At 36.5% G+C, this 13,743-nt stretch overlaps 1 protein-coding gene across 1 annotated transcript in view; it reads right to left on the bottom strand.

The window, feature by feature from the left end:
* The window catches only part of TAFA2 (TAFA chemokine like family member 2), a gene marked incomplete at both ends in the record, with an annotated part of 147,688 nt that overhangs the window by 57,279 nt on the left and 76,666 nt on the right, over positions 1-13,743 (bottom strand). The window lies entirely within an intron of this gene.

Here is a 13,743-nt window from a genome sequence, read left to right as displayed (position 1 = left end):
GGGCATATTTTTAGACTTTCATGCTGAAGCAATCTAATTAAAAGAAATGATCATTTAAATAGCCGAATGAAATTTCAAAAGTCCCACAAATTTATGAAGTCAGGATGATCAGGTCAGGGAGGAAATAGCCAAGTTGACAATGACATTTTTATAAATCCTGTTTTCTAAACCTACTCCACTTTTTACACAGAAAAGAAATAAAATACAATTATTAGGGAGAGAAAGATTATCACTGAAAGATAATAACCATGAAATTTCCAGTTACCAGTGTGGGGTCTATTAACAAAAGCAAACTCTAACCAGAGGCTGTTCCCCAGTTTCTGTAAAGAGAAAGAGGCAGACGAGACAGAGATTTACTCCCGTGAGAATTTTCAGATTCACTACCCCTTAGCTCAGTCTCACAAACATCTTTCACCTCCATGTTTTAAATAAAAAAATTGATGTTGAGAAAGGTGAACCTAAAAGAAGAGTAGTCCTTTTATTAACTGTTGAGCAATTTATGTTTGTAAGGACGGCCCTGAAAAGGAGGTACCATTTTCTGGACCACTCAAATCCATCTCTACATTTGAACTAAAAGCTGCATAATTGCTATGTGAAAATAGACCTGTGAACTTGAAGGTCATCTGGCGTCAGGAATCAGGAGACCCATGGAAACTTTTTGTTCATGAGGATGAAGAACTGAGGGAGAACCAAGCACAGGAGAAAAGAGAGGTAAGAGGTAAGAGCCGGTAGTCCACTGAGCTACCTGGGTGTCTTTCTGACATTCTTCCTGGATTTCTACAATTATTTCATAGAATATATTTCAATGATCCTCTACCCCACCCCGAGGTAACATGATAATATCTGTTTCTTGACTCACAACTGTGCTATCTAGACCATTTATTTTTAAAAGTTAAAATTAATGAAAACTAACTCTTAGCCAGAACTATTTTCTACCTCCACTAACTTCCCTTCAAAACAGAATCCAGAAAATTCTCAATCCAACAGTCATGCTTCCTACATTTATGTCATAATGAAAATTGTTGTTGTAAATATTGACCCTAATGTAATTTCAAGAATAACTCCAAAATTAAAATCAAGGGGAAACAGCCCATTTTATATATATATATATATATATATATATATATATATATATATATATATATATATATGTATATATATATATGTATACATGTATATACATACACATATATATATATATATATATTTTCCCTAATGATAAGGGTTAAAAAGCAGATTTTCTGTTTAATCCAGAATTACACAAAAATATAAAAAATAGGACATTCCCAATTCCCAAGCACTATAAGAATTACATTGTTCTTTATGATGAATAAAATCCCTATCTATCAGTGTTTTTAAGTAGTGCAATGTAGCCTGAGTGCTTCTTGAGGAAATGACACAATGGATGGAAGGAAAGAGCTGTGAAGAGGAGAGCGTGGGCTCCAGCATGCAGTTCTCTGTCCCTGTCCCTGTCCCTAAAGAGCCTGCTGTGTGCAGGGTACTTAATGTCTCTAGGTCTCTTTCCTTGTCTGCAGTATGAAGAAACCAGACAATGTTCAGAGGTAATTCAGAGCTAAAGTTTCCTTCCAAATCAAAAATGCTATAAATTTATAAAATGACTAAGTTTCATTATAATAAAGACAATCTATTAGACCTATCAGAAAATGAAAGTCAAAGTATAACAGATTTTTTCAACCTTGTCAAACTAATACAAATTAACTTTATTAAGTCACCCAACTTAATGAGAAACTGAGAAAAAAAAGTTAATGAAATTTATATTTGGAGTGTATTTCTTAGCTGTATGAAGTCAGGATTCTTAATTCCACATGTAACATTCACTACAGGGTCAGGGTCAGCCCCCAACTTCACATTGCTTCATGTACAGAACTGCTTAATTACTGTCATTTTTATGAGAGATATCAAGTCCAAAATGTCCAAAAGTAATATAAAACAGTGGTTAGTCTGAAGATTTGATTTTTTTTCTTTTTCTTTTCTTTTTTTTTTTTTTTGTGGTGCTGGGGATTGAGCCCAGAGGTACAGAGGTATTCACCCTCTGAGACACAGCCCTTAGCCCTAATTTTAATTTTTTATTTGCAAACAGGGTCTCACTAACTTTCTGAGAGCCTTGCTAAATAAATTGAGGGGGAGGCTGTTCTTGAACCTGGGATCCTCCTGTCTCAGCCTCCTCAGTAGTGGGATTACAGGCTTGTGCCATCATGCCTGAGTACTTGGCTGAGGATTCTGAATTCTGATGGTTGAAGTCCCAGCTTTAAAAGAAGGAGCATTTCTAGGTACCAAACTCCTGGGCTCACAACCAGACTATGCTTTCCAGGCTCCTTTGCAGCTAGATGCAGGCAGTAACACACTGGCATGGGGACAGAAATTAAATATGCTTTCTCTGACCAGGCCTATAAGAGCCTTCCATTCTATCAGCTAGTCTCTGTCTTCCTCTTTTAGATAGAGCCCAGGGCCAGGTTGACCTCCAAAACCATGTGTGGAGACAGCAAAGGCACCTCAGCAGGGATCCCTATATGACTACGTGGAGGAGAAACCCACACCCTGCCATAAAATGGCTTTCACATGAGCAAGAGGCTGTGTTAAGCTAATGGTTTGGAGATTTATCTGTTACAGAAGTAACCTTTCTCTTAATTATTATGCAATAATATTCTTATTAGGAAGCCTTGGAAAAAAGTTGTATGTGGCCTTTTCTATGGGAAATGGCACAATGAGCAGAAAGAGCAGAGCACAACAAAGTGATTTGAGAGTATTTCATCTTTCTAAGTATCAGCTCCTTATCCATAAAATGGGAACTATGGTATTATCTACCATCCAGGGTTGTAATGAGAATTCACTTTGTCAACATTTATGACAATGTCTATACACAGTAAAAAGTGTTAGTGATACTTATTATAGAGTCTAAAAATAACTGAATGTGTTTATAAAATTCAGGTGTCTAAAAGAAAATTATAGATTTTAGAGACTTAAAGGACAATTTTGTCATTTTCAAAAAATGAAATTGAAGGCCAAAAACATCTCTAGTTCAAAGTCAATGAACTAGAGATTAAAATATATGTAATTAGAAATCAGCTCTTACTGTCTATCTCTCTATAATTTTTGTTACCTATTTCTCATGTTTCTTAAATCACCAAATTGTTCTAGTCCTGCCTACTGTACTTCTCCTTAATTTTTTCCCTCCTCTACAATTTCACTTCTGACTAAGTTTGGACAGCCTTATCATATTTTTTTGCATAGTCATGAGAGCCCCCTACTGGTCTTTCTACTTGATTGCTTCTCTCTCTCTCTCTCTCTCTCTCTCTCTCTCTCTCTCTCTCTCTCTCTCTCTCTCCCTCTCTCTCCACACACACACACACACACACACACACACACACACACACACACACCTTATCATAACAATAAGTACATAGTATAGAACCATTTTTTATTTTTCATTTTTCATAAAGTTCAAGGTCTGTGCATACTACAAGCATCCTTCCATGAGCCCACCTCGGACTTCCCTTGACTCACTTTGCCTACCACACTTGTTGCAGTCTACACTGAAATGATATAAGTTGTTTTCAGAATCATATATATTACATCTCTGCATCTTTGCACAGGCCACTGCATTTCTTTCCTGAATGCTTGCCCCTGTTTTAGTTTCAGAAAACATCTCTCCCATTAAGATCCAAAGCATCACATCACCTATTTTATAAAGCTCTGTGGTTTTAATCTCTGAATACCCATTGTGAGGCACAGTTTGAGATTCAGAAGAGAAAATAATTATGCCTGATGAATAAATAAGTGATTTACTACAAGGGTTCTCAAAGGAGAGAAAAAGCAATAAATTTAATAATTTTTCCAGTCCAGGCTAGGATGAACTTATTGGAAGTTATAGAAACATTTAGCCTTGCTACTTTGTGGACATGTGTGTATGTGTGCCTAATTTGTTTTAATGGAGAGGCAAATAGGGTTTCAGAAGCAGAGATTACTTAGTAAGGTCTAGATTGGGGGGTCAAAAGCCCACGCTTTTGTGCCAACACCATCATGAACTGATCACTTACTTAATCTTGGGAAAATCAGTTGACATCCATAAAAGTCACAATTTATCACCTATAAAATAAGGAAGTTGGTCATAGATGACAGTAGATGACAGAATTTTCTTTATTATCATGTAAATAAAAATAATTGTGATATCATCAAAGAGTATATGTATGACATGAAAGAAATATCCAATGTAATCAATTAAAGCCTGCTTTGCAGAGAAACAGTGTGGCACTCAATTTGACTCAGGAGATTCTTGCTTTTGGTACCAAGTCAGTCAGTACAATTCTCTCAGAGATATTGGGCTTCATTTTCCTTAACTAAAAAATCAGAAGTATGCCTGAGTTTCTTTTCAGTTTTAAAATTTATTAGATGTTATGGTATGCTATGTTCAAATCTTGAGGGATAGCAGCACTAAAATCAATTAATTTTGTAAATTTATTATTTTCTGAAAAAAAAGGGAAAACTTCTATATTTTGTAAATATCATTTGGCAGATTCATAACTGCTTATCCTTCTATATACTAAGAGGTTTTCTACACAAGGGGGTATTCTTTGAAGCCAGCAAGTGACCTATAACAGGACTCAGTATTATTCAAGAATAAGCAAAATCTTTGCCTCCCAATTACAATCCAGCAAAATCTTTTCTTACACATGCAAGATTTGCTTTGTTCCCAGTGATTGACATAAAAAGCAAATTTAGGCTATCTTTCCTCCACACTTCAGCAACTTCAATAAGGAACATCCAGGTGCTGGGTGTCACTCTAGATCAAAAGGATATAAATCCTTAGTCAGATTATTAAGAAAGACTAGATGGGGCTTCTTTTGGTTTTCAGGGGAAAAATACTAGTAGCTCCTTGAAAATTTTTATTTTGTGCTATTCACTTACCAAGTAAGGATTTTATACTGTCATATCAATTAAGATTTATTTGTTGTTATCCATAGCTCCTGAAAATATCCTCTTAAAATGGCTTTAGAACTTATTTATGATGTGAACTTCAAATTAGAGCAGAGAAGCAGAAAAGCATAGTTGAAAGATCTTTGGTCAGCAAGTGGGGAAATCTGCTCTTTGTTTGTGCCACTGCCAGCTACGGACCAATGCCCGTTCATTTACAAGTTGAAGATTCATCCCGGACCAGTCAGGTGCCAGGTACTGGGCTGTCGCTGTAGCCTGAGACTGTAAAGCCAAGGGAAAAACTGTCCCTGCTTTTTAAGGACTTTACAAGGTAGTTGAGGGGAAGAGTGATGTACACAAAAGGCAAAACAACCCTTGAAAGAAAGAATTGATAAGCTGGACTGTTCTATTAAAGTTAAAATTTTCCACTCTACAAAAGCCACTCTAAAAATAATGAAATAGAAGCCACAAACTGGGAAAAATACTTTCAAAAGGTATATATTATTAAGGATTGTTATCCAAAAAAAATACAAAGAATTCTTAAAACTCAATGTAAGAACACAACTCTATTAAACAGTGAGTCAAAGATCTTAGTAAACACCTTGCCAAAGAAAATATACAGATGGCAAATAAGCACATAAAATATGTACGTATCATAAATCATCACAGAAATGCAAATTAAGACAATTTTACGGTAAATCTCAAACTGCTTAAAAATAAGAAAATATTGAGGAAAAACAGAGAAACAAAAAATATACCAGGAATGGTCAAGCGCACCTGTAATCATGATATTTGAAGCTGAAACAGGAGGCTTGCAGGTTTAACGCCAACCTTAGCAACTCAGTAATATTGTTTGAAAATAAAAATATTTTACAAAGGGCTGGGGATGTAGCTCAAAGGTAGAATGCCCTTGGTTTCAATCCCAGAAAACAAATAAACAAGTAAATTAAAGTGATAAAGGAGTTATGAATAAAAACCACCACAGGTTACACTAAGATAAAAAAAGAAGGGGGTCAAACTCCTTCCTGCTATATAGCTTTTAGAAAGAATACTGACAAGTCACAATACTGGCAAGGATGTGGAGGAACTGGAACTCTCTCAGTTATTCAAGCGAATATGAAATGATGCAGCCACTTTGAAAGACCATTTGGCATCTGATTCCAAAACTAAATATACTCTTATCATATGATCCAACCATTGTACTCTTTGGTGTTTACCCAAGGAGTTAAAATTTTAAATCATGCAAATTTTGCACATTAAAGTTTATAGCAGCTTTATTTATCATTGCCAAGACTGGAAACAGTCAAGATGTCCTTCAGGAGGTGAATGGATAAATAAACTGCTATATCCAGACAATACAATTTTATTCAGGGCCTAAAAGAAATGAGCTATCAAGCCATGAGAAGACATAAAGGAAACTTAAATGTATATTACCAAATGAAAGAGGCCAATCTGAAAAGCCTACTACTGTATGATTCCACTCAATGACACTCTGAAAAAGGCAAGCCCAGAGACAATGAAAATATCAATAGTTGCCAGGGACTGAAAGAAGATAAGGATAAACAAGCAGAGCATATAGGATTTTGAGAACTGTGACAATAATACTCCCTATAATACTATAATAGTGGATACATCCATTAAAAGTTTGTCCTAAACCCATAGAATGTACAACTCTCAATGATCCGCTAAAGTCATCTATGGACTTTGAATGATAATGTAGGTTTATCACTTGTAGTGCTTATACCACTGGGCAGGAGGTGTTGATAATGGAGACAATTGTGCATGTGTAGAGTAGAAGGTATATGGGAGATCCCTTTACCTTCCTCCCAAATTTTGCTGCTATGCTAAATTGCTCTTAAAAATAAAGTCTTAGCCAGGTGTGGTGGCACACGCTTGTAATCCCAGCATTCAGGAGGCTGAGACTGGAGGATCACAGTTCGCAGACAGCCTCAGCTACTTAGTGAGGCCCTCCACAACTTAGTGAGACCCTGTCTCAAAATAAAAAGAATAAAAAAATAGGGCAAGGGGTGTAGCTCAGGGGTCAAATTCCCCAGACCCACAAAAAAAAAAAACACAAAAAAATGAATAAAGTCTTTAGTGATTGACTTTGATGTTTGTGAATGTACATCATGTACATTAGGGAATTTCCTTCTCCCCCCCTCCCATCCCCTTTAGTTAGGTCACCTTATTTTCTTATCTATGGTTTCTCTTTTATCATCTAGAGTTCCTCCTATAACCCTTTTTCTCCCAAGCTTCCGAATATTAGGGAGAGCACCTGAGTTTTTACTTTTTGTGACTGACTTATCTCACTTAGCATAATGTTCTCCAGTTCCACTCATTTCCCTCTAAATGATGTAATTTTGTTCTTTATTGCTGAGTAAAATTCCCCTGTGTTACAAACATATCCAAGTCAATCAAGAAGCCAAACTTGAGAAGGAGGGAGAGGGGGAGTTAATAGAATGGGAACTGGGGAAGGGCTAAATGAGTGATGTGTGCATGTGTGCCTCTACCATCTTGTACCCCATTAAGATGTATAGCTATAATGCACCAATAAAAATTAAAAATAAAATCTTTTAAAAAGCTAGTTAAAAAGTGATAAGGAAGCCCAGCATGGTGGTGCATGCTTGTAATCCCAGCATTCGGGAGGCTGGCAGTTCACAGACAGCCTCAGCTACTTAGTGAGACCCTCTGCAACTCAGTGAAACCCAGTTTCAAAACAAAGAATAAAAAATAGGGCAGGGGCTATAGCTCGGAGGTAAAATGCCCCTGGGTTCCATCCCCAGAACCGCAAAAAAAAAAAAAGTGATAAGGAGACATCATTAATGTAGCCATAGAGTGTACTAAGATAAAGAAATTAGGAGTTAACTCTCTACAGCAAGGGGAAGGCATGAGAAAGGAGAATCAGAGGAGAATTTGTAAAAAAGATGAAACTAAGTTGAGTTCTGTGAGAGTCCTGAAAGCCTTCCAGGTCACATCAGCAACACTGGCTTTATTTAGTTTCCTGATCAGGACTAACTGATGTATAAGCCTCTTTTGCATCTAAATTTCTGTAATGTGTGTGTGTGTGTGTGTGTGTGTGTGTGTGTGTGTGTATGTGTGTGTCTTTAATAACAGTCTAGAAATATATATATATATATGTTTTGTTTACATGAATGTATATTTATCTATAGTATTTATACTATCTATACACCTATACTAAAATATTTCTAATATATTTTATTAGGATAAACAATTTTTTCCTAAGCATCATTTAGCTTTTCAGTATTGACCTTGGCTATAATTATAACCATCCAGTCCTGGAGTGTATTGAAAGTGTACCTTTAGCTGGGCATGGTAGTGCATACCTGTAATCCAAGTACTTGGGAGGCTGTAACAGGAAGATGAAGGGTTTGTGCAGTCTTAGCAACTTAGTGAGACCCTGTTTCAATTAAACATAAAAATAAAAGGGCTTGGGGGCATAGCTTGAATGTAAAATGTCATGTTCCTGGGTTCAATCCTTAGTACACACATGCGCGCGCGCACACACACACACACACACACACACACACACACATACACACTCACATATTCACAAAATCAAAGCTTCAAGCAGATTAAAACAGAGAATGTGAAACACTATAAAATCCAATAATAAGTGAATACTGACCAAGTGGCACCTATTTATTTTCTTGAAAAGGTTTCTGGTATTAGTTTGTTCTTTCGGTAATTTGCCTTTTTATTCTGATAGTCAAGTGAACATGTGCAGCAACACACCCTCCTGGACAGCATAAAACAGTCACTATCCAACAAAAGGTATTAGTGAATCAAAGACTAAAGCAGCCTATGCTGGGAGATGACAGAGCATCTAGTGGCTAGAAAAGAAAATCAGGCAGGTGCCAGCTTTAACACAGCTGCTACTAGCTATGTGACTCTGACCAAGTTACTTGCATATAGGCTTCAGTTTCCTCATCTGCAAAGCAAGAATAATAAAGTTTGCTACTTTGTTGGGAAAATGAAGTAAAATAAAAGCAAGTAAAGCTCTCAGCACTGTGTCTGGTATATAGACAGAGCTCAGTGATTATGCATCATCATCATTATTACTATTTTGTCCTTGTGAGAACATTATTCATGATAAGAGACACAATAGGTGTCAATGGTTTAAAGTGAAACTAACATGAAAGTTACCTTCTTATCTAAGACTCAGTAGGTTATACAAATAATTGATATTAGTTAAAAATGCAAATTTTAGGACAAGATTACTTGGATACAAGTTCCAGCTCCACCACTCATTTGCTAGGTTCGAGCCCCTGACCCTCTCATTTATTAGCTGTACTCTTGGTTAAATATGGAATTGCTTGAAACTTCGTTTTTTACTTTTGGGAGATGTGAATACCAATGTCCACTTTTAGCCAGAAGAATAACCCTCCTCCATCACTGTCCAACCTCCACCCGCTTCTGGGAGTTTGCTCTAGACTAAGAAAGAAACATAAATCATTTTACTAGTTACCCTTTGTTTACAGAGACCAGTGGGAAAGGATATCTTGCTTAAAAATGTGATTTGTTATAAAGAAAAAATAAGTTATGTTATCAAAACACTGGCCAATCTTTCTGTAAATAAAAGGTCACTGCCACATCTCTGTTTTTTAAAAATACAAGGCAATTTGCCCCACTAGAGAATGACTTGTGTTCAGCATCATAATATAAAGCTCTGTGTTCACTTTGGGCAGGGATATTTGTATATCATTTTGCATTTAAGGAAACATTTTTCTTATTAACATATACTTAAAGAATACCCAGGAAACCATCATCTTTTTCACCTTAGTGTGTGTCTGTGTGTCTGTGTATGTGTGTGTACATGACAGAGATGGAGCTAGAGACAAAGATGAGAGTAAAAACAGAACTGTGAGCAACAAAAAGAATGAGTGAGAGAGTTTAAATTAAACCTGTACATCTGAAGACTAAAAGAATGCAGAGGTATACTTTACTATATACACTGGTAAAAGATCTCAAAAGAAATCAAAACTTATAATTACAAAGCTAAAGTGATCACATAATTTTTACCTACATAACAATCCATTTTAGAGTTAAAAGGCACGTAACTAATGATTATGCTGGACAAACAGGTGTTACCTGGAGCTATCTGGATGCACACTGGAACATATAATCACCATAGCCAATGCTCACACTGGATGATTCTGCTAAAACCTGCCTTTGCCAACTATGATCTTATTGTGAGCCAAATAACTAGGCTTCTGAATATGTGTTCTATGAATTATGTCCTATGAACTTTCCTGATAGGGGTGAGGAGATAAATTCTAAGAAAATCCGAAATCAATTGGGATGGAGCAGATTTTTTTTTCATGGAGTAGAAATTCTGTATTATGAAAAATCAGTGCCATTCTCTTTCTGAGAAAAGCCTAGAATAGGATATTCCCAGCAGGCTTTGAGGCTTGCCCAGGTACAATGCAGGTGGCTACTTCTTATTTCTACTTTAGTTGGTATCTTTGTACTGGATTTGTTGTTTTCCTTTGTTTTGGGATTATGGATATCATTGCTAATATGACACCTCAATGAAAATAACATAGTCTCATACTATAATGATTTTAGAGAAAACTTGCTAACTAAACATACAAATAATATTGGACTTGGAAGTGTGTTTGAGGACATAAGATAAGGATGATTACAATATAAAAAAGTATTCCATGCAAATGAAAACAACGCCAAATATCCAAGAACATAATGCATATAATTCCAAGCCACAGGGCACATGGAAGAGATGAGAAAGAGCTGATTAAAATCAGAGAGAGCCGGGAGTAGTGGCACATGCTTGTAATCCCTATGCTTGGGAGGCAGAGACAGGAGGATTGCGCAGGTTCGAAGTCAGCCGCGCGTGCTGGCTTAGGAGACCCTGTTTCCAAATCAAAATATGAAAAATAAGTGTCTGGGAGTGTATTCCGGAGGTAGAAGGGTTTCCATGAACCTCAGTACCACCAAAAAAAAAAAAAAAAAATCAGGAGAGAGGTCATGCAAGCTAGTGAAGGAGGATAAATGCCAACAGGTATACCTGTGCCTGAGCAGGACATGTGGAGAAATTGAATATTTCCTAATTTCAAGGAAATTAGGTCAACTTCAGCCAAACCAGAAAGAACCGGAAACCTTCATAAGGTTCTTCAGCAGTGAAGTGAAGGATTGAAGATGGGACAGGGAGGGGAGGAGTGTGGAAGGCAGGTGACAGTAGGGCTTTAACCTTCCCCTCACCTTGACTAAACGAGATAGATTTATTTCTGGCCCTACATTTCTGAAATCCCTTTTATTAGAGCATTGCCTTAAAAGTAATATCAATTCTTTCATTATCCCACTGAGATACAAGTCTTCCCCAGTCTTTTGCCAATTATACAAGCCAAGAATGTCTTTCTCAAGAACCTTGGAACCATCCCTCTGAAATTTAATCAACAAAGACAGGAACCCTACTTTTGAATCTCCAGGAGAGGATAGGAGCCTAACCTTGATAAGCACCAATAAGCAAATGCATCTTATTAGTATGGCAGCCTAATCACATTGAATACCCACTGCTCACCTTGATGTCCAGTGACACATTCCTCCCACTAATCCCTAGTATTTAAAAATTATCCTGCTTTCGCAGATTCAAGGTCAACCCCAGCAACTTAAGATCTTGTTGTAAAATAAAAAATAGCTGGGCATAGTGGTCCAAGCTTATAATCCCAGCACTTGAGAGGCTAAGATCAGAGGTTTGCAGCCAGCCTCAGAAACTTAGTAAGGCCCTCTGCAAATTAGTGAGGGCCTGTTTCAAAATAAAGAATAAAATAGAGTTGGATGTACCTTACAAGTAGAATATCCTTGGGCCCAATATCAAGTACCATAAAATAAATTAAATAAAATGGGTCATGGATATTTCTTGGAAGTAGAATGGCTCTGGGTTCGATCCTCAATACAAAAAGAAAAAAAAAAAAAAAAAAAAACATGTACTTCCTGCCTTTTGTTTCTGTGAAGTTGAATTCAGTCTCTCTCCCCTATCATGATAGTTTTCACTCTTATTTCAATGATCTTGAGTAAAGTCCTCTGCCTTTTGAACAAGGGTCCTGTGCAGTGTTTCTATGACAGGACCAGCTGTGGTTCATCTGGTTGGACAGCTCAAAACATCCTTAGGTGTAAATCAGATTTGCTTGACTCGGGCAAATGATGGGACTTCAGAAGCTCCTGAGAGCCCCTTCCTGCCTCACCCTTCAAATATGATGATCTCATCAGCTGCAGAGAAATAAAGATTTTCTAACAAGAATGAGGCTCCCCTGCAATGGGAGCTAACAGCCTGGCTGAGGTAATGCCGCTGCACTGTGATGGCATCCCAGTGGCAGCATAATCAGCCAATCAATAGGTATAAATGGGTCATTATCAGCTCCTTTCCTGTTTGGATTGGGAACAGGAAGCCTGAGAAGAATAGAAGGACAGGAGGGGGCATGAGGAGGAAGAAAAAAGGCAGAAAAATGAGGGTAGAGACAAATTTCACAGAATTTACAGCTCTGCCTAGAGTCTGCCTCATCTACCTCCAACTGGGCTAGGATATAAAGAAGTTGAAGGCTGAGGTATTTTTGTCATGCAGCTGCAAACACAGGCGCCACACTTGGCCTGATTAATGAAGATGTTCAGCGTTTGTTTTATTAAACACTTCTTACCTCTGGTGAAGTAACTTGGACTTTAGAATACCACTGTACTTAAAATCATTGTGTTTTCCACTTTTTCCTCTAAGACATGCATCAAATTGAAGCAGGGCAAAAGACTAACATTCCCTTAACATAGACATTATTATTTTTAAAAAGTTCAGTGATAAGAATGTTGGAAATACATAATAAATACATATCTTAAAGTTTTTAATGAATCTTACAGGGGATAACATCTGTAACACAATCATAAATAGGAACAAAAAAAAAGAAATTGTACTCACCAAACCATACTCAACAAATAAGTGAGCTAAAACAATAGTATAAAACTCAAGAAGAGCATCATTTTTTTTAACTTCTTAGGGATAATTGCTAATAACAGATATGAAAATAGCAATACATGAGATTTCATATTAGTCACCAGTGAATAATGATAACACTTCTACATACTTGAATTTTTTTTTCTTGAACCTCTTGAACTTGGAATCTCTGTTAAGAAACAGTAGGATTTAGGACCAGGAAGAAGTGTATATGCAGTGACATAAATGACTACTATCATGGTGTATACTTCAGAAATGTAAATATTTAAGTTGCAAAGTATAAGGTTAAACTCTGGGCCTAAAAACAACAAGTTTACAAAGATTTTTCTCCATCTTTTTGTTAGTCTATCAAGTTTTAGAATTTCTCTGTATTTCAGAGACTATTTAGAAGATGTTTTAACTAAAATTGACATCATGTATAATGTAGTATTTATGAGGCTGGGTGAGACAAATATATTTGTTTTCTTTTTAGTTAAGATATTTAGAAAAGACTTTAAAGCCATTTTCCCAAGGGACATTCCAAAGAACTTTTATTTTCTGATCATGAATAGCATAGCTGACATTTATAATTTTTCTAGGAGGCTCTAAAGTTTAATCTTAAATCTTGAAAAAAACATTTGTTCTTGGAGAATTTATGCAAAAATACATTGCATATTTAGTTTTTCACATACTTTTAGATCAAAGAGTCAAGACTTCGTTTGAAAACTACTTACATAAAACACTGCATACAGATCATTAACTACTTGATAGACAGCCCCAGGCAAGGAAGGGAGTTTGAAGTGCATGGAACCCACAGAAGATCAATCAGAAATATGAAAACAAAACTAAAAAAGGAT

Source organism: Muscardinus avellanarius, assembly GCF_963383645.1.
Source record: "Muscardinus avellanarius genome assembly, chromosome: 11".
Lineage (NCBI taxonomy): Eukaryota > Metazoa > Chordata > Mammalia > Rodentia > Gliridae > Muscardinus > Muscardinus avellanarius.
This window is presented reverse-complemented; position numbering and strand designations above follow the sequence as displayed.